The sequence below is a fragment of the Amphiprion ocellaris genome, chromosome 17 (genome assembly GCF_022539595.1).
Source record: "Amphiprion ocellaris isolate individual 3 ecotype Okinawa chromosome 17, ASM2253959v1, whole genome shotgun sequence".
Classification (NCBI taxonomy): Eukaryota; Metazoa; Chordata; class Actinopteri; family Pomacentridae; genus Amphiprion; species Amphiprion ocellaris.
The window spans coordinates 27,253,810-27,272,964 of NC_072782.1; positions in this window are offsets into that span (position 1 = coordinate 27,253,810).

The window sequence follows — 19,155 nt, forward strand, 5'->3', positions numbered from 1 at the left end:
TCAATACACCCAAAGAGTTTTCTGCATGAAAACAAGTGAAACGGTTAAAAAAAAAAAAAAAAAAAGAGGCATGCATGTCACTCGGTAACACTATTATGTATTACAATCTATTAAGGTTACACCCGACATGCAAAAATATAGTTTTTTTCATGCATTTGTCAGCTGTAAGATTTCCTTCCATTGCATGTCTACTTTAGGACTAATGCACATTTAGGTGTTTATTTCACTTACAGTTTGCATATTAGACATTTATGCAAATAAGTTCTTTGTTTGCATATTTAAACATAACATTTCAGAAAATCTATATTATAAAAAATAACAGTTTCCAATTCTGTAGGTTTAATGGTGGCATCTGTTGGTTAACGCTTTTACCCATAAATGTATCCGATAGGTATCGTTCAAAGCCGTTGCATCAAAATGAGTTTTTTTTCTCTCTCTGACCCAGAAATCTGCACTTCAGTAGCACTTCTACTCACCAAACTTTCCACCAGTTTTATTCCTGTCTATATTTTGAAGGTTTTTACACAGGAGTCTGTTCATATATCATTCATAGCTTTACTTATAGAACATTTTATTCCTAAAAACATGGTGAAATTGGATTTTTTTTTTCCTGACTGCTGACAGTAATTTTCTGACTTACTGAGGGGATGAAAAGAGAAATCCAAAATCCCCCTCTGTTGTTCTAATATGTCAACAAAATGAAACAAGGACTTGGCTTCATCCTATACTCAGATTTGTGGTCTGGATTTTATGTGAAGTTTTAAGTCATTTTACAAAAAAAATGCCAAATATGCTATATTTAGATAATGAATTTTAGAAAACTTGTAATACATTTTTTTTTTGTCTTTCATGTTGGGATCTATTGGTTTAAACATTTACCCTATTCACTTATAGTGTCTCCATTTAATACAAATTTAATGACAATTATTGGTTCTTTACAAGAGTAGTTTATAGTTTTAGTGTAAATTTTCCCCCCTTAGTGTAGTAAAAACTGCAATAACTTGGACTAGAATTCCAAATTCTAACTTAAAGCCAATAATACTAACTACAAAACAGCAGTTTCACCTAAAAAAAAAAAGACCTTTTCTGGCCTTTTTAATCCGATCTCTTGGTCTTCCTCTTCAGATACTTGTGTCATTGACTCCTTTTGTGATGCATTTTCTGAATCCATAGCTTTTTTATGTCAAACACACAAAAGGAAAACGATTTTTAACTTCCTGATGCAGTTGCACCACGCCTACAGAAAGCTGGTTTGACAATTAATAGTTTGGCTATCCAGGATGAAAATCCCTTAAACTAATCATAATTCCAGTTCAAGATATAATCCCGACTGGTCTAAACTCAATTTAAGATATCCAAAACAGCAACGCAGATATCGTCAGTTGAGGGAAAGTTGAGATATCTTGAGCTGGACTAGTCAGGATTAAACTGTTGGTATCTGGAACTGGGATTACAGCCAGTTATAATTCACATTGTGGATATTTGGAATGAAAAACCAAGTGCACACCATTGGCAAAAGTGACACTGTGGATCTTTGAAAAGTTATTTTTTTGACTAGGAAGAACTGAATCCCATATATCTCCAAAGTAGCTAATAAATGCTAAAATGATTTGCCAAAACACTCCTGAACATGGTCAAATATCCCCAAGGGCACTCAGTGTCTCCGTTTTTTAACTTTAAAGCAAAATTACAGTAGCTAACTGTACAGTATTTGATGAAGACACTAAATTTGCTGTCACGTTAAGAAAAAAAGCGGTCTTTCATAGAAGAAGATGCACAAATGGCAAGTTTTTATAGGCATACAAGGCGATTATCTTGCAAAGAATCTAAAATTAGTCCAAAAAAATTCTCCTATTTGGGCTAAAACAGCAGAACTATATAATCACTTAAGATTTTTATAATGAGCGCTTCATTGTTACTCCTACAGAGGTGGTAACTGAATAGAGAAAGTAACTAAAAGCCTTGTAATTAGCTTTATATCAGGCCTGGCTGCAGCAGGTTTGTAGTGTTTCATAGCTGTCAGGGTTTTGTTTTTTTTTTTTTTTTTTTCCAGCCGGGGGATTTGGTGCTCGGTGTGTTGTTTGTCAAGTGGAAGTGGCTCCTCAGGTTGTAATGTTCCTGTCACTGATAGGTGGAGACCAGACCTGTTAGAGGTTAGCTGTGTTTGGTTGATCCTCCTCCCGCTTTAATATAATAATCCGTCAAAGAGCATCTCCACTAGTAATTACCTGCTTCCCCTCCCTTCCTCTCCCACTGTCTTTGCTCTCAAGACTTCAAACAGGGGAATTTTTCTCTTTGCATACAATATTTATATCCTTTATGTCAGTGGCTGGAAGGCATAAAACATTCATGGCACCTTTTCACACCTTAATTTCATGTGATATTCCTTTTGTTTTGTTTAGACTAGATTTTGAACATGATGTGTCCCACCGTATCCTCTCGAGGGTATCGATTCATTTTGTTGCTTCCGAATATTCCAATTTAGGCTGTAAAACGTGGCAGCTGCTTCGCCGCCTCAGACATGTGACTGCATCACCTGGTGGGATCACTACGGTGTTTTTACAGCCTGACAGCTCCTACCAGTCTCCTGTTGATTCTTCTTGCATTTTGTCACAATTCTGAGGAAATGTTTGGGAGCAGATTATTATAGGGTTGGCCAGTATTGTAGTACACACTGGAGCTTTCCCTTTAATATTTCTGGTTGTCTTGAGATAACTGTGGGCAATACTGGAAATAACTGAGCAGGAATGTTGCATGTTTTGCATGAATGTGATGAAGTATTTTGATTTGTGAGGTTTTTTTAATTTGTCAATAAACACCAAAAACAGACAGGGTATTTCCAGTATCACAATACCTCAGTTAGAGGTGTTGCTACATACTGGTATGGATGATAACCACAAAAAAATGTATATCATGTTAATAATCCAACTATGATATTATTGTAAATATTCATACAAACATGCCGTACAGTTGTGGTTATAAACTCTCCACTTCCCGAAACTCGTATCTTGAGTGTAATTTATTTTCCAAAATCCAAACAAAACACAAAATAAACATTGTTAAAGCGTCTCTTTTTGAAATTTCTTTATACGGGGGGTGATCAACTTACATTGGAGTTCCGTTCCTACAGATCAAAGTAAGTCGATATTCACCGTAAGTTGGAACTCTGGCGAAAATGCAGACAAAGCCGTTTCATGCATCACGATATCGATCAGTTCTTCATAAAAGTCATGAATACCAATGACTTTCATGGATGTATAAGTCATTTTACAAGTTACAAGTTAGCGAATGTAACACAATCCAAAGTGGCGTACAACCGGCGAATGTAAACAAAACCGTCTTATAGCATTGCGTGAAGACGTAATTGTTCGCTCCGCTCGCCGCGTGACGACGTAATCATTCACTCCACTCATCAACTAGTTCCACGTAACCAGTTCCAACATAACAATGAAACGGTGTACAGCATAAACTGAGGAGCCACCCGTAACCAGTTCTGACGTAACAACAAAATGCTGTAGGTCGAGGACGTCGTAAACCGAGGACCCCCTATATCCATTGCAATATTATCATTATCCTAAATTATTTTGGCCATGACCATGAAAAATTTGACATAACAACAGTCCTAAATTCAATACATACTTCAAGAATGACCATGTTCATAGGCTAACATTGTGTAGTACATTACGATAAAGTTTACCAAAGCCTTGTCTAGATTTAAGTTATCAAAGTTTATCTTGTTTTTTGTTGTTGCAGTGCATTAAAGTGTCTATCTACGAGTTTTTATGACTTCAGGGCAGCCTGAAGTTTAGCGCATGTCCTGAGTGCAAGAACTCGCCTCTACAGAACCTATTTCGGAACTGATTTATGTAAGTACTTACGAGTGGCCCTGATAAAACTGCTGTGTGGATCTCTACTCTGTCTGGTTAATCTCGGAGAAGACAATAAGTGTTATTTTTTTGTCTTCTGAGCAGCAGTCTTTCCTTACCTACCTTAACATCAACAGCATATTATTCTAATTCCTACATGCTCATAGAACTGCAGTTAGATCCAGTAACTAATATCTGACGTTGTTTGGGTGCACTTGGAGTTAGATTCTACACCACAGTGCAGGCAGAAAGGTTAAAATGTTTCTGTAAGCATTCATGCCACCTTTGCATTTGCCGAGTTCCGGAAACCCTTTAATGGAATCACACCCACTGTAAAACCTGGGTCCAACCTTTCACATAAAATAGGTTCCTATACAACTAAACTGCATTCTCAATCATGTTTTGAAATAAAAGTCCTACCAGTCAGACACTATGACATAAAAAGAGATGTTTATACTTTCAAAGAGCCACTAAGTCTGTTTGGGTTGTTGGCAAAACAAGTCCTATCCAACACTTTCACCTAGGAGACTGACAAACCATTACTTTCAGACTTCACTTTCATTTTCTGTTGTAGTTTGGTGCAATTGAAGAAAACACAAGTTAAAACATGACCCTTTCACAACATGTTTGTAGTTTCTCAGCATAACAAATCCCACCTCTATTGATTTATGCTTGGTTAGCTGAAAAAGAGCAACAGTCGAGTAGTAATAAATGGCAAAAATATGTTGATTAGAAATGTATTTTTGATAAGTTGCAAACAAATGTATCCCAGGAGGAAAAAAACATAATTAAGAATGTAGTTCAGTTGTATAAGAGCGTTATTTTTAGTAGACATGGCTTCTACATGACTGATCTTCAAACTCAACTTTCATTTTGATCCGAACTACACACTGTCAGGACTGCATCTTGCACAAAGTCTATCCAAAGACACCTGCCAATGTACTCAAAACTACCTTTGTGTGGTAGTTGTTGTTACAGTGCATGTTCACAAGCTGAAAACAATACCAGCTAAGCTCTCTAGCTAGTAATAATGGCAATTATCAGAGTTCACTGGCAGACCTGTGTTGTGTGGATAAGATGTTAATAATGCAACTAATTCAATCCTCTGATTGTCCAGCACTGACTGACTAGTCTTTGCTTCCCTTTTTCTTCTATTGTTGCTATATTTGTGTAGCATCTAAATATGAAGCAGACAGTCCCTCAGCTGTGAATTGAACACGTCTGTCTGTAAAGTTTGGTCCCAGAAATAACCACAATAAACACTTTGGCACAGCAACGATCCACCAGAGTTGCATTCGATTCCCCTGTGAGGCTTCTCTCTTCTGTTTCTAAAGTCGTCTAAACTGAGCCGCATCCCCCCCAAACTTGTCAGCGCTAATGAAGTCAGTATGCAGGGTTGTCTTCAGCTGACGGGGTGAACAACTAACCGTTCGACTCCCTCCCCCCGACCGGCTCCCTGGGGAAGTCAGAAGGGGGGAGGGCAGTGACCCGAGACTAGCCGAGGGGTTGCTAGAGGAAGGCAGAGGGGGGAGGTTGCATGTCCATCATTATAGTCACTATTTGTTCGCGGCTTTGAGGGCAGCAGAGTGGAACTAATACTGAACAGCAGAACGGACATGGAGAGGGAGGGCCACTTTTTACTGCTACATTAATTAAGCTCATTCTCAACATGCTCCCCGTCTCCTCTTGTTCTGCTGTAATTAAGTGGAGGGGCTGCGTCGAGGGTACGGTTGGTTTGACCTTTTCTCATGTAGTACTATGGCTCCCACCTTCAGAGTGACAGGAAGGGTGCATGTAAGTGGGATTTTGTGCAATTTTGAGGCAAATGTTCCACTTGCTTGCACTGAATTTGTTCAAAATTGTGACGTTCTTAGAGTTTATATATAACAATAAAAGAGATGTTGCAGAAGTGTAATGAAAAATGGATCCATATCACGTTATAACAAGATATTTTTCATGTTATTCCAACATGTTAACTTACATTAAAACCAACAATTATTTCTAACTTGATAACTTATATTGTTATAATGTTCTAGTTTTAATTGTAATGACAAACTTTCAATAGAAAACTTACTTAAAATTGAACTTTTAGAAGCTTTAACAACTAAATGCACAATACAAACTGAAATAATAGGTGCTGAAAGACAACCACCTTGAAGTCTCACTGCTTAGAGAAGCCCTGAATTTAAAAACTACCTTCAAGGCCAATGGTATTTCAATATATGGTGCACTTTCCAAAATAAATATGGGCTTAATCAAAGGGAAAGTGTTACAGAGATGCTCCTTGCTTAAGAAGAGACTGCTGACCCTTTGTGAAAGCAGCTTTATGACCAGTAGTTTCAATATAAAAGCACTCTCCAATATCTATGGTAATTATGAAAGAATGAGTTGTAGCAACAGAGCCACAGAGTTTACTTAGGGAGGAGGTTGGGATGGATGGATGGGTGATTTCAAACTGACACTCGACATTGCCTTAACCATGACTTTCACTATGTTTATTACAGTAACTAAGACAACAAGGATCATCTTTTAAACCTAAGGATACCTAAACCCAAGTAAAATAGATAAAGAATTTGTGCTTTATTGCACTCTGATGGTTTGCAATCAAAATCTATTTGTCAAAATCCTCATTTTTGGCCTCTAGTAGATGTCAACCTTCAGAAGCACCTTATCCTAGGTTTCTCTATAGTAAGACATGATTTCATTGATGCTACTTGCTGCGGAATGCTGTAATATTTCAACATATCAGTTTATAACACGAGCTTTTAGTTCAAATTTATCTAAACTCAAGTTGAGAAACCCCAATAACATCACAATGACATAATAAGGGTACATTTTTATAATAAACAAAACTTCTTTCAGGCACAGATGATGTTATAAAGCTGTTTTCACGCAGTGTGTTGTACTTTCTATGATAAATAAACTAAACTGAAGGTTTGAAATTGATGGAGGTCTTTAACGATGGTAAGTATAAATGAAAACAGCTACATGAATTGGACAACATAGAAGGTTGTAGAAATTAGGTGTCATGTTTATGACTAGGATATCCAACTGTCTCAATCAGTAGTTCAAAGTTTTTAGTGGTTATGCCATTGTGAAACAAAAAATCTTCCCTCAAATCGTAATTTATACGACAAACACATTGCATAGACTCATCATAACCAATAGCAGCAGCCAGTGATGTGACTTTATTGTGTTTTAAGGGGTCAAAAGCCAAAAAGATGAAGAACCACTAGTCTAAATTAGTGTTCTTTACAGTTAAAAATACACCTGCAGTTTTACATATTTGACCAATCAATGCCTTATTATGTTCCAGTAATTTAAAGCCATGAGAGAAGCGAGATTGTTTGATACTTGAATGAGTTTCACTGCTTTTAAACATATGCTATAAAATTCTAATTCAAGACTTACAGCTGCTTTTACGTAAAGCAGCTTAATGAGACGTGTGTGATGTGGCTTTGAGCGTGATTGATGGACAGTTATTTCTTTATCGCCTTTTACTTGGGATTGAAATCTCCTTCTAACTTTAAGATGACAGCGATGAGCGAAGAAAAAGCACCGCTGGCTCCGCACCAGAGCAGATCTTAAGCTGAAGAAACACGGTGTTCGGCGGCAGGCCTGCAAGACATCACGGCGTGTTCGTAAACGCGGCGGATGATGGATGTCTATCTCCATCAGCGCCGGCGCCATTAAAGTGACAGCTCTCTGTAACGGTGACAAGTCAGGTTCCAGCGGAGACAGATTGCCTTCAGGTGGCTCCATTTTCAAAAATCTCACCAAGAAATGTGCAGCGCTTAACTTTCCTTTTGATGGCTGAAGGGCTCTCTGCGCCTTTTTTTTTTTTCAGCAGCAAGAGAAAGTGGGGAGGAGGAAAGAGAAAGGGGGGGAAATGGCTCATTTGAGAGTTTGCTTTAATATCTGTCTTTCAGAGATCAGAGGGTGTCATATTCTCACACCTCATATTTCACAGCATCTATCACAGGCCATGTAAAATTCCCTTAAAAGTGCATTATGCAATATAATAGCAGGTTTGGGTGACATTTATCTGCCAAGGGGATGAAGGCTAGTTACAGACCTATTGCCTTTTACAAAAAGGATTTCATCACACGGTGGAATCTTTGTGGATTTCTCCCGTTTGTCTTGCGATTGCAGCTGATGATGGAAATTAGAAATGAACCTTTCCCATAGACAAGCATGTTTTTCACACCTTAAAGCTGATATAAAACACAGTTCCGGTGACTTATTGTTGGAAAACAGTTGATCTAGATAATTTGTGCGTCTGCACAGGGAGTGAGAAATTATTTCAGGGGCCTGGTTATGCAGAATTTCTAATGACTATTTTTGTTTTTTTTACTTAAAAAAAGAGAAAAAAGAGGAAATACCGGTAATAACTATGTGCAAAACCATTACAATGAATATTTATGCGTCTCGTTATGAAATATTCATTAAGTCGGTTTAAAAAAAGAATAGCGAATGAGAATGGGGAGAGGAAAAGAGTGTGTTTACTTGTGTGTATTTGTGTTGTAAAATGGGGCAGCGGGGGCCCTCATCACCTATTGCACAGGAGTACTGACAAACCCCTGGATTGAATATCTGACATCTCTTAACAACAGCAGCAGCAGAAGCATCTTCCCTCTTGTTTTCTTTTTCTTTTCTATTCTCTCTCTGCTCGAGGTGATTCGAGTTCCTCCGTTCATCCGATCTCCGCATCTCTCCCTCTTTCTCCACCTTTCATTCCCTCACTTCCCCTTCGTTCCATCTACCCAAATTAAGAAATTAATGAGGGATAGGTTCTTTACCAACTGCCCCCGCAATGTTTACCACTGATGAAATTATAATGCAGGCCCTGCTGTATTATTTATAAGCCAATTAGGGGAAGTGTTACTTGATTTGATGGGGAGCCGACACACAGAGTACATTTAACTAATGGAGACCAAGAGAGTAAAGGGAAGGAGGGGAGGGAGGACAGCTGAGGCGGACTATTCCGTACGATGCTCTAGGATTACGTGGCTAATTGCCCTGCTTTATCTGTCTGTCACGGATAGCCATGCATATTTTAGCGTTCCCAAAGACTTTGATTGTTTGCACTCGTGTTGGGGCTGTAACAAGTAGAGCAGAGGCCAGAGTGGAGTGTAGTTAAAAACTGGCAGCAGGGGAGGCAGGGGGAGGAGGAGGAGGGTGAGGGGAGAGAGGAAGATGAGGAAGAAGACGAGGAGGGCGGTGGGTGTCGGGGTGCGCAAATGTTGTGACAGGTGGAGGAAGAGTTTTGACAAGGAGCAAAAAGGGGTGTCGAGGTGGGAAATGAAAAAAAAAACAAAACTCATTGAGGAGCTCCAATTAGACGGCAGCACAAACAGTAATTAATTTCACTTATTGCAGCCTGACTCGCTGACCTCCTCTGCTGCATATTGTTGAGAAATTATTATTGTTCATTTGCACCACAGTTCAGCTTCCAGATCTTAGCCGTGAAATGCAGCTGGAGGACTAAAACAAACATTAGTGAATTAAATTATAAGTGGACTGAACTTTCACAATTAAAAGCTTAAGAAAAACCACCGAAGAGCAGCTTCACCGGAAACTAATCAATAGTGGAAACACTCGCGAGTTGCAGCCCAACAAAACATCCTCACTCCAGGCTCCACATATATTATAAAACAATGCCTATTACAGATCCAGGGAATGTCTGTTCACTCTTAGCGGAGTAATTGATTAATTTTTGTAAATTTATTTGGGTCCTTCTGGGCAGACCACAGGCCAAGACCCCCCGGCGCTGCATTTGACTCAGGCTCACGGATCCTGGAGGAACCTGCCCAAAACCCCTGGAGTGGAGCTCCGAGGAGCAACTCTGACTGATGAGCTTTTTGAAAGTTGATCAGACACTTATGCTAAGGAGGGGAAACTGGAGCAAAGGCATCCTTAATTATCTGATGAGGGGAAGCTTATCTGAACGGTTTCTTTTTCTCTCCTCTTTTATCCCGCTGGATCACATGGCAGATCTTTACATAACAAAAGAGCTACCTGGCCGGCCTGCTTCATCTAAAACTACATCCCGATCCAGAGACACTCCGCGAGTCCAAGCTCTAGTGTGAGGTCGATCCGCCATAAGTCCAAGCTTAACATTACATAAGGCGACACATTCTGGAGATGTAATTTTCCCAAAATATCACGCAGGAATGATTTCAGGCCTGAACATATTGGAACATTTATGGGTCTGCTCCCTGCAATGAGAGTGTAATTAATTCACGATTAAAAGTATTAGTACAGGCTTTGTGTGGTGATTTATTTAAAGGCTGGTACTAATGCTGGCTCGGTTTCCTCCTTTAGGAAATGGGTAATAAGATCCGATGCCAGGCCTTCTTTAGCTTCCCTCTCCACACACACACACACACACACACACACACATACACACACACACACACACACACACGTCCCATATTAGTGTGTCTCCTCGATTAGAAGCCCACACATAGGCACAGGAGCCCTGTCACCACCACCGTCACAGTCACCATGTTAACTTATTCATCCCTGTTAAAGCCCATGTAACTGGATAGCTGTTAATTAATATAGCTGTCGGGTAAATGGTTGCCGCCGGACCATCGCCACCATCCATCAGTAACATAATCTCGGGGTTGTTTTCATGCCAGGCCTCGGGCTCAATTAAGATAATGCTATGCAAACGAGGTCTCTCGCCATTAGCCTCATCACTGAGGGGCCGTTAATGGCATAATTGGGGCACTCCAAAGAACAATTACCAAGGCACCTCCTCCCCACCTATGAGATCAGCAATCATCTGCGAGCATGACTGAGGAGGCACGAGTCGTGACCACCGGGCAGCGAGTCGCGGCTGCAGATTGACCCGGGAGGTCCAACAGGAGCAGCTGGAGAACGCATACGTGACGGCTGCAGCCGAGCCAGCAGACCCGGCGACCCGCCTGATGATCTATAGTTATCATAAAGTGGTGCATTTATGCAGAAATACAGTGTTTAGGAGACAAAACCAGGCTCAATCTGGGTCTTAATCAGTGTCAAACTGTAAAAAATGTACACCTACAGTGGAAATTTAAAAAAAAAACAACAATGCAAGTGGAGACGTTATGAACTCGCCACATCATCGGCATCATTTTCATGCTTCGAAAATGTTAGCGAAAACAAGTTCTTGCCATTACTATTGTCCTGTTAATGTGATTTACTCACTATTTCTGTTTCAGTCACCTTCAGTTAACACCATTTCCCACAACAAACTCGTCCATTGGTAACTGAGGCACTGAAACTGGTATAGACATACCTCTAATACCAAAGAATCTAACTTAAGTTTGAGCAAAATACAAATCAAGCAACCCAGTCTCCTAGAAACTCCCAGTTATGTTTAGGTACAACATATTTGCTGTCTGGATTGCATAAATGAAGCACCAAAGTTCTAAAGTGCAAGCAGGAGGTGGTTGGGGTGGATGGTGAGTCTACAAAACATTCAAATCTCACGAGTTGGTGGCGAGACTTAGTACAAAAGCATTTTAGTTCAGATTTGGGGAGCTTTTTCTGTATTAAAGCTGGTCGTGATCTTTTCCAATCCTCAAGTAATCGAGTGACTTGAGGACCTAAACAATAAACCACAAAACCAGATATTTCAGCATTGCCATATGCTGTAAGTGAACTGATTAGTTCAGCGTAGTACTAATTCACAATATTTTGTCATTTAAGTCCCAGGAAAGCAGTAAATAATGTGTTGTTCGTTTGGCACACCACAGAAAACTGAGACAATAATTATGCAGCTAAATCGGAATGACAAAAACAACTGCCAAAATTTGGTAAAGCGAGTATTCTTTGAAGGCATTGATCAAAAGCTTTCACATAGGCCCAAACACACACCTGAGTTTGTTTTAACCAAACCAAATATTACACATGGAATCAGCCACAACTGCACACTGATACTGTAGATTACATTTTTGTCATTTGCTACTGAAGTTTGTAAAACCACCCGGTGTTAAATGGTCACTGCAGAGGGGGGTTTGAGCTCTACACATGCAGCTCTTTACAAAATCAGTCCAACTCTTTTTCATCTTATCATTCTTAGGGAAATTTTAATAAGGACATTGAGCTGCTCTGCAAATTCTGGTATCTGGGGAAGATGCATTAGCTTCTCTTGCTAGCCAGCTGTGGGCTGTAGAAGGTGTGGCAATGTGCAAATAAGCAGGAGTAGCACCAATGCTAGTTTATATATCTTTATAGTCTTAAAAGTAGGGGTCATGCAAAGTATAGCTCAAGTGTACCATTGAGCCATAATTTCTGATCTGCCCTAAAGATCTTCGATACAAAAACACACAATGTCACTCCGTGTTTTCAACAATTATTTTCCCAAATGTCAAGCGTAAAAACACATTTGCTGCTACATTTTGGTTTTGTTGAAGTGTAATTCCAAGAAAGCAGTATTAAATCAAGTCTGTCAGGTCTGATCATTACAATTCTTTACATCTAAACTTCTAAATTTCAAAGGTGTGTTACTTTTGTTTTGTACAACTTAGAAAATGTCCTTCAAGGCAATGGTGTAGTAATTAAGAATTCAAGATGCATGATTATTTAAGAGCTGTCACTGTTCCTGTAGTTATTATTTTATTGCATTAGGATACTTGGATGTTTTTACCTTCAGGTCTTTAGGGAGTCAAATCTCAAAGCAAGTCAAGTCACACTGCAGTCAAGTTGGGGTCAAGTCTCAAGTGCTCATTTAACTGACTCGTGTTCAGGTCTCTGCATGTAAATGTGTCGGTTAAAACTAGGAAAAAGGCTGTTTGGATATCTTGTTTCAACTGAGTTTATTTGGTGTCTTTTGAGATAAACATGGCCTTCTTTAACCTTGACGTCTGGTGATATTTTGACCTGAATATGACCAAATCAAAGGGAGATTACTGAGGAGCTTGATATGAAGTCAGAGTGAAAGGTTTTAAAAGGTGAGGAAAGGGGATGGCAGTGGTCCGATGTTGGTCCTAGAGGGTCTGGAGACGGGAGGTTGGTGTTGGCAGAGCAGTGTGGTCATGGTGAAGGTCAGTGAGGTGGGAGGGGGTCTGGTTATGAGGAGGTTTTTGATGTGAAGGGTTGAAGTCAATGTGCTGCAGTACATAGAGGAAGGAGGTGACAGTATTAAAAAGAAGAGTCCATGTGTAAATGTGGATCTGGATTTTGTGGTGTTTTAATGGAAAAATGGAGTTTGACACACTTGCTTCGGTTTTCTCACATGAAAACATGGCGAAAGTTTCACAAAAACTGAGCCTCTGGATCAATTTAAGGTGAGAAATTGACAATGAAGGTACAGTTAGAGTTGTTAAGGTGAAAGAAGTTTCCAGCTTTGGAGTCTGTGACTGGATTGATTCAGTTCTGAAGTTGTGTTCGGACTTTAATCAGTTCATAAATCAATAGCTAATCTTTCTGCTTTGGAAGAAACTCAGCCTTCCTTCTATATTTTCTGTCTTTTCCATTTCCTTTACAGCATTTTCAATCAGACAGCCATAGTTCAACTAAAGTACCTGATAAGTGACGTTATCCAATTTTCCGTAAGTTGAATAAGAGTAATACTGTAATTGCGACAAAAAATTTGACAACCCAGTTGTTATTTTTTCACACAGGTGATAAAATAAGCAAAGTTTCTTGTCCATCCAAGCTTTGGATGTGTTCCAGTTGCCAGTGACCTAGCAATAGTTGTGTTTTTATGATGTATTTTTATCATATCGCATTGGAAAAAGTTAACTTTAAAGCATTTTTTTTTAATTTTTAGAAGTTACTGTTCTTCGCAAAAGATGGAACAACATTTCTCAAATAAGTTCTGACGTAGCAAACATCTATTTCACTTAACTGATCATCTGTTCTCACTTCTTTCATTGTCTTCACCTCCAGACATGGCGGACACTGTCTTTTATCCATTTTATTTTTGTCCATTGCCAAAATTTTGTTCGTTTCTTCTTATTTTGTTTCTGGCCTCCTCTAGTCTGTTTATTACAACTGTTTGTAGCATACAGTAGCTTTTACCACCACCTTAATGATGCAACAAAGCTGACTTTATTAGCTCCAAAAGATTTCCCCCAATGTACCTAATTTGCATTTTCTGTTTTGTGTGTGACATTTTTAAAGTTTGCATCAAATTCGCTTCACAGTTACATGGAAACTTCGCTACTGTGTATGTAGAAGTTGAACAAGATGGAAACATGTGCCACCGGAAACTGAATTCGAATAATTTACATTCGAATTTCAACTGTTCAACTTGAATTTGTCACCCTTACTATTTGTGCCCATATTTTACCTCCAATACCCCAAATATCGACCTGACACTTCAAAACTCCCAAATATTATGAAAGTAAATGATCATTTTAGGATAAAGCAAACTTTTTATTGACTTCTACCTTGAAAACAAACTTAATTATCCATTTTAAGTCAAATTAATGGCTGAATTTAATACAGTGACAGGCAAAGTTTCACATCCATCACACTAGCGAACCTGCCACCGGAACTCGTAAATTTTCGAGACACTTTTCCGTTTGCGTGCTGAGTCACATTCCCACACATTTTCCTTTGCAGCACATTTGTTATTGATTTGCAGGTTTTTCTCTCTCCTCGGCAGCGGAGACAAAAGCCACATCTCTGCAATGCCGAGGCCCTTCCCATCTGTTGTCTACTCACACCTCCACTTTGCTACATGACTCACACACTCATACACTCATAGGCAGGTTTGGGCTCCAGCACTAGCTATAATGATTCCTCTGACACACATTGGGGCACATCATTCCACAGCACAGCACAGCTTTGCAGCTCAAGGCCCTTAAACCTCACTCACACTTCTCACTAGCGAGATGCTTCCTGTTTGTGTGTGTGTTCGTGGACACGGGGCTGAGCAGTGAGCGGCTCCTTGGGAATTTTAAGAGTCAAGCCCCCCTAAATCTTCTTGTTTCAACTTTAGAAAATCAATAGGATAAATATCCTGTTTGCCCCTCTTGTCCTCAGCCGCCCACCTCCAGCTCGCTCAGGTTACTGGAGCGGAGAATCTCGCTCTCACCTCAGGCTATGTTTAAAATAATCCCTGGTTTTTGAGCTCTGAATGGCCAAGGATCTCAGGTGCAGCTTCTTCTTTTTTTTTTTTCTTAACTGCGAACAAGAGGGAGAATCATGTTAACATATGCCATCAGAGAGCGCCACCGGCTAAGTCCTCCAATCGACCTGCTCGGTGTGTGATTAGGCTAGTGAAGCTGAGCCCGGACCAGACACAGATCGAAGAGGGTACACTCTCAATATGGATGTGAAGCCACATCCAGCTGCTTCTATTGATTTTTCCTCGCCCTCAATTATATAATAGAAGCTCTGTTCTGGATTTAAACTTAAATCACATAGTTTGGCGAGCGAGCATGTCCCATAAATCAAGAAAGCATTTTTGACTCATATGAAATGAGATTTTTATCGACTGCATTTGGCAGCCCCCTCCGAAGAGATTTGCGCGACTACAGTGTGAATGTGTCGACGCAGAAGTGTGCGTCTGTAGGTTTTCCTCATGTGTTCTAGGTGATTGGACTAAAGACAAGGGAGGCACTGACACAAAACTTTGAGTGTGCAGTTCAGCAAGCCACAACTCAAGCTCTCGCAAATCTGTTTTGAAAAGCCCTTGGATTAGTTCTCCCTGTACACAGTTGACTCTTCTAATTGGAAAACATCCACTTTTTTAGCCACTTGATCCATTGGCAACTTGGCTGAAGTACATCCGTAAATTCTTTATCCTCCCAGGCATATCAGTATTGACAGGAAAATGCAGGTTAGGAGCATCGTCGCGAGTGAAAACACAACCGGACACTTTTTTCACGGCGAAAAGAAGATTCAAGTCAAGTTTAACAGGCATCTAAACTTCACTACAGTCTGAATGTTCTTTAACATTTTCATCAATAACTGATCTAATTGGTTTGAAATGACTTTCACCAGTATTATGGAGTTGAAATATTTCATAAAGTGATCAAATTAGTCAATCACAGCTAAAATAATCATCCAGTTCAATAAATAACACTCTTATTCACTTTCTTGCTGAGAGTTTGAAGAGAACATTGATAACACTCTCATGTCTTTATGTGAAAAATAAGCTGAAGATGGTTTAGGGCAGTAAAATCATCTTTTCTATTAACTGTTTTTGTTCTCTTTCATTTTTTGGCCAGTTACTGTTAATGATTAATTGTACAAAACATATAGAAGCTTTAAAAATGCACAGTTAGGGAATTATAAATAAGCAGAATCATAAACATATTTTTATTTACATCCTTAGATGTTAAATCTTGCATCATATGAAGCCGTTTTTATAGATTTTTCAGTACTCTGACACATACGTTCCTTTGACTCAGTTGCATTTGACGATGTTAATGTGGTTGAAATCATTATTGAAATGCATGCAGATTGACTTTCTAATTACCAGATAGTCTTCGTATTGAACAGCCAAATCCAACTGGCTACCACTGACATGCTATGTCAATTAATCAATTATGTTTCATCTGCTTAACCCTTAAAAAACAGTGTTAAAATGACAAGGTGTGGTTTGCCTGGAGGTTAGATGCCACGTTGTCTTGTCGTCTAATTCTCTGCTAGAAAGCAAATCAGTGTATTGAACAAAAATGTTGAAATATTCCTTTAAATATATTGTATTTCTATATTAAACCAGTGTGTCTCCTACATTGCATTGATGTTTTAATCTCATAACCTGTATAATTTACAAATATAGCACAGAGAGGTTTTCTCAGCCTCTACCAGTTTAGTCATTTAACTGTTTTACAAACAGTAAAGGTCCCCAGAGGTTATACCCTCTTGACTTTACCAGCAGAATGACATTTATTACCCTTCCTGAACTATTTCAACTAGAACCAGATGAAATGTCATGACACTTGGTAGAGACGGTCATGTTTCCCTCAGGATGAATCATCACTTGACAAATTTTTAGTTTTTGACCAACCACCAGCTAAGCTAACAACATTTGCTAATGTTAGCATGCTAAAACACTAAACGATAACCTGTCTAGCATGTTAGCACTGTTAACAGGGACTTCATTTATGTGCACATTGCAACAGTGTAGTTACATCTAAGCCATTTTAAGGGAGAAAGGGATAATATTCATGTAAAAAAAACCTTCTAAATATGTAAATTGGACACACAGAGGTGAGTTTTTAGGGGTTTAATAAATGGTTGGAGAGGGATTAAAGCACCTCAGAGCTGTTAGCCCAGTTGTAGACTCTTAACTCTTGTTTTCTGACGAGGTGGTACATCTTTGCCACAAAACACTGCAAGAACTATTGCAATTAATAGCAAATGTATCTGTCTGTGATTAACAACACTCAGAAAATCTACAAATAATAGAAAGTGAAAAAGAAAACAGGTGAAAAATCACAGAAAGGCCACTTATTATGCACCAGCAAGTCTACATAAGAAAAAGTGAAGCAGTGTTTGCATTGCAAATGATATTTAACAACCCAATTTTACCCTAGAATCCTACATTATTGATTTATTTTCCCCATTTGCAAATGTACAAATGCAATGCAGAAATGATGGCCACTACACATGTAGTGTTATTCAGACACTGTACTTCCGCTTAGCTCATTTCATAAAGATGCCTTTCATCACTGAGCGATATGACTGTCACTCTAAACCAAAGTATTTCATGCCCTATAGACCTGGTAAACTGACCCATCGTGCTCCACTCATGGAGCAGAAACATCGACCTAATTTCAGGTGGCCCGTCCTTCCTGCAAACGAGAGCACCGTCATTATCACCGAGTGCCATCAGACACCTGGAGGAGGAGGACGATGGAGAGGCGGTGGCCGAGGATAGCCAGGGGTTCGGTTCGGTGGGAGGGAGGGTAACCTGAGCCTCAGATGCTAATCTTGCTACGCTTGGGCATTTTGGGGGATAATTGTAGCCCTGGCTGAGCTCAGGTGATGATGCAGGCTATCCGCTGGAGTTAAGCCCTGTCGTACTTGCCAGTTTGCTCTTCTTCTCCTCACCTGTCCGTCCCCCTTTGTCTTAATCTTTTTCATTCCCATATTATACCCTCCTGCCATTTGAATATTCCGCAGAATACCAGACAAACCCGCAGTAAGAGACAGTGGGGAAAAGGGTCGTGGGCGTAACTTTAGCTCGAGTAATGAGGCCTAATCCCCTGCTGACTGGGGCCTGTTTAAACAGCTCCTGGCTGAGCCACCCAGTAATGGAGTAATTAACCCCGGCGCCCTCTTCTGCCCAGCAGCTCTGGTCCTCAACCACGAACAACCATCGTATCCCACTTCTGCTCTGTCATTGTCCTGGATGTGAGGCGGAGGAAGATGGAAAAACATCAAATCGGCTCTGATGGGGAAATAAGCTCAAGACAGAATGCAGAGTAATGCAATGCAACCCCTCTCTGACATCGCCTTTGTAGAGAATTGTCTTTATGTGAGGAACCAGCATCTTATGAGCCATGTGAAGCAACAGTAATGGGAACAGTTCAGGGTTCAAGGGTCATTACAAGCGCAGCGAATCACTCGAAGCAGACGGAGCGCTCAGGTAGGAAACACATCCCTCTGCACTGATCTGATTTCCAGACAATCATACACGGCAGATTCTTTGTATTTGCTTTAGGTGGGCTCACGAAAACAATCAGCACAATCAAACAGCATACACTGCACACAGGGATCCCATCAAGCCAATAGGAAAAGCCTCGTGTGTTCGTGTCCCGGCTCTTGCCGTCTCCAGCCGGCTTAACGCAGAGAGGCGCTGAAGCGTTTGAAGTAAGCAGCCACCACACATTATGCCAGATGAAATGCTATCATGCGTGGTCGCTGAATGGTTTGTGTCATTAAGAGAATAAGGCAAACAGGGAGCCGAGTGCGCTCAGAACCTGCCTGCTCGCACGCCTTTTTCTGAGGGGAAGGCAAGATTAAGGGGATGTTCAGAGGCTCTCGTCTGTCAAGACTTCAAAGATGCCATCGACACTCCTTGTTTCTGCCGACGCAGCGACCAAATCGCACACACTCTGCTGCCTCTATGGCTGTCAAAGCTCCTCTGACATCCCCTTTATCAGGTATACAGGCTTTAATCCAGACACAGATAAATAAATCAAGACACAGGGGTCTCGCTCCTCTCAGCGCCTCCTGGTGGCAGGGTATCTCCACAGCCAAAAAAATATCAAGAAGTCATTAGCTGTCTGCTGTGGACTACAAAGAAAGGCCAATTAGATGGTACAGAAAGGATTATTAATGCACTTACAGTCAAATGCAGACAAGACAAGGGAAGAAGTGAATTAGCTGACAT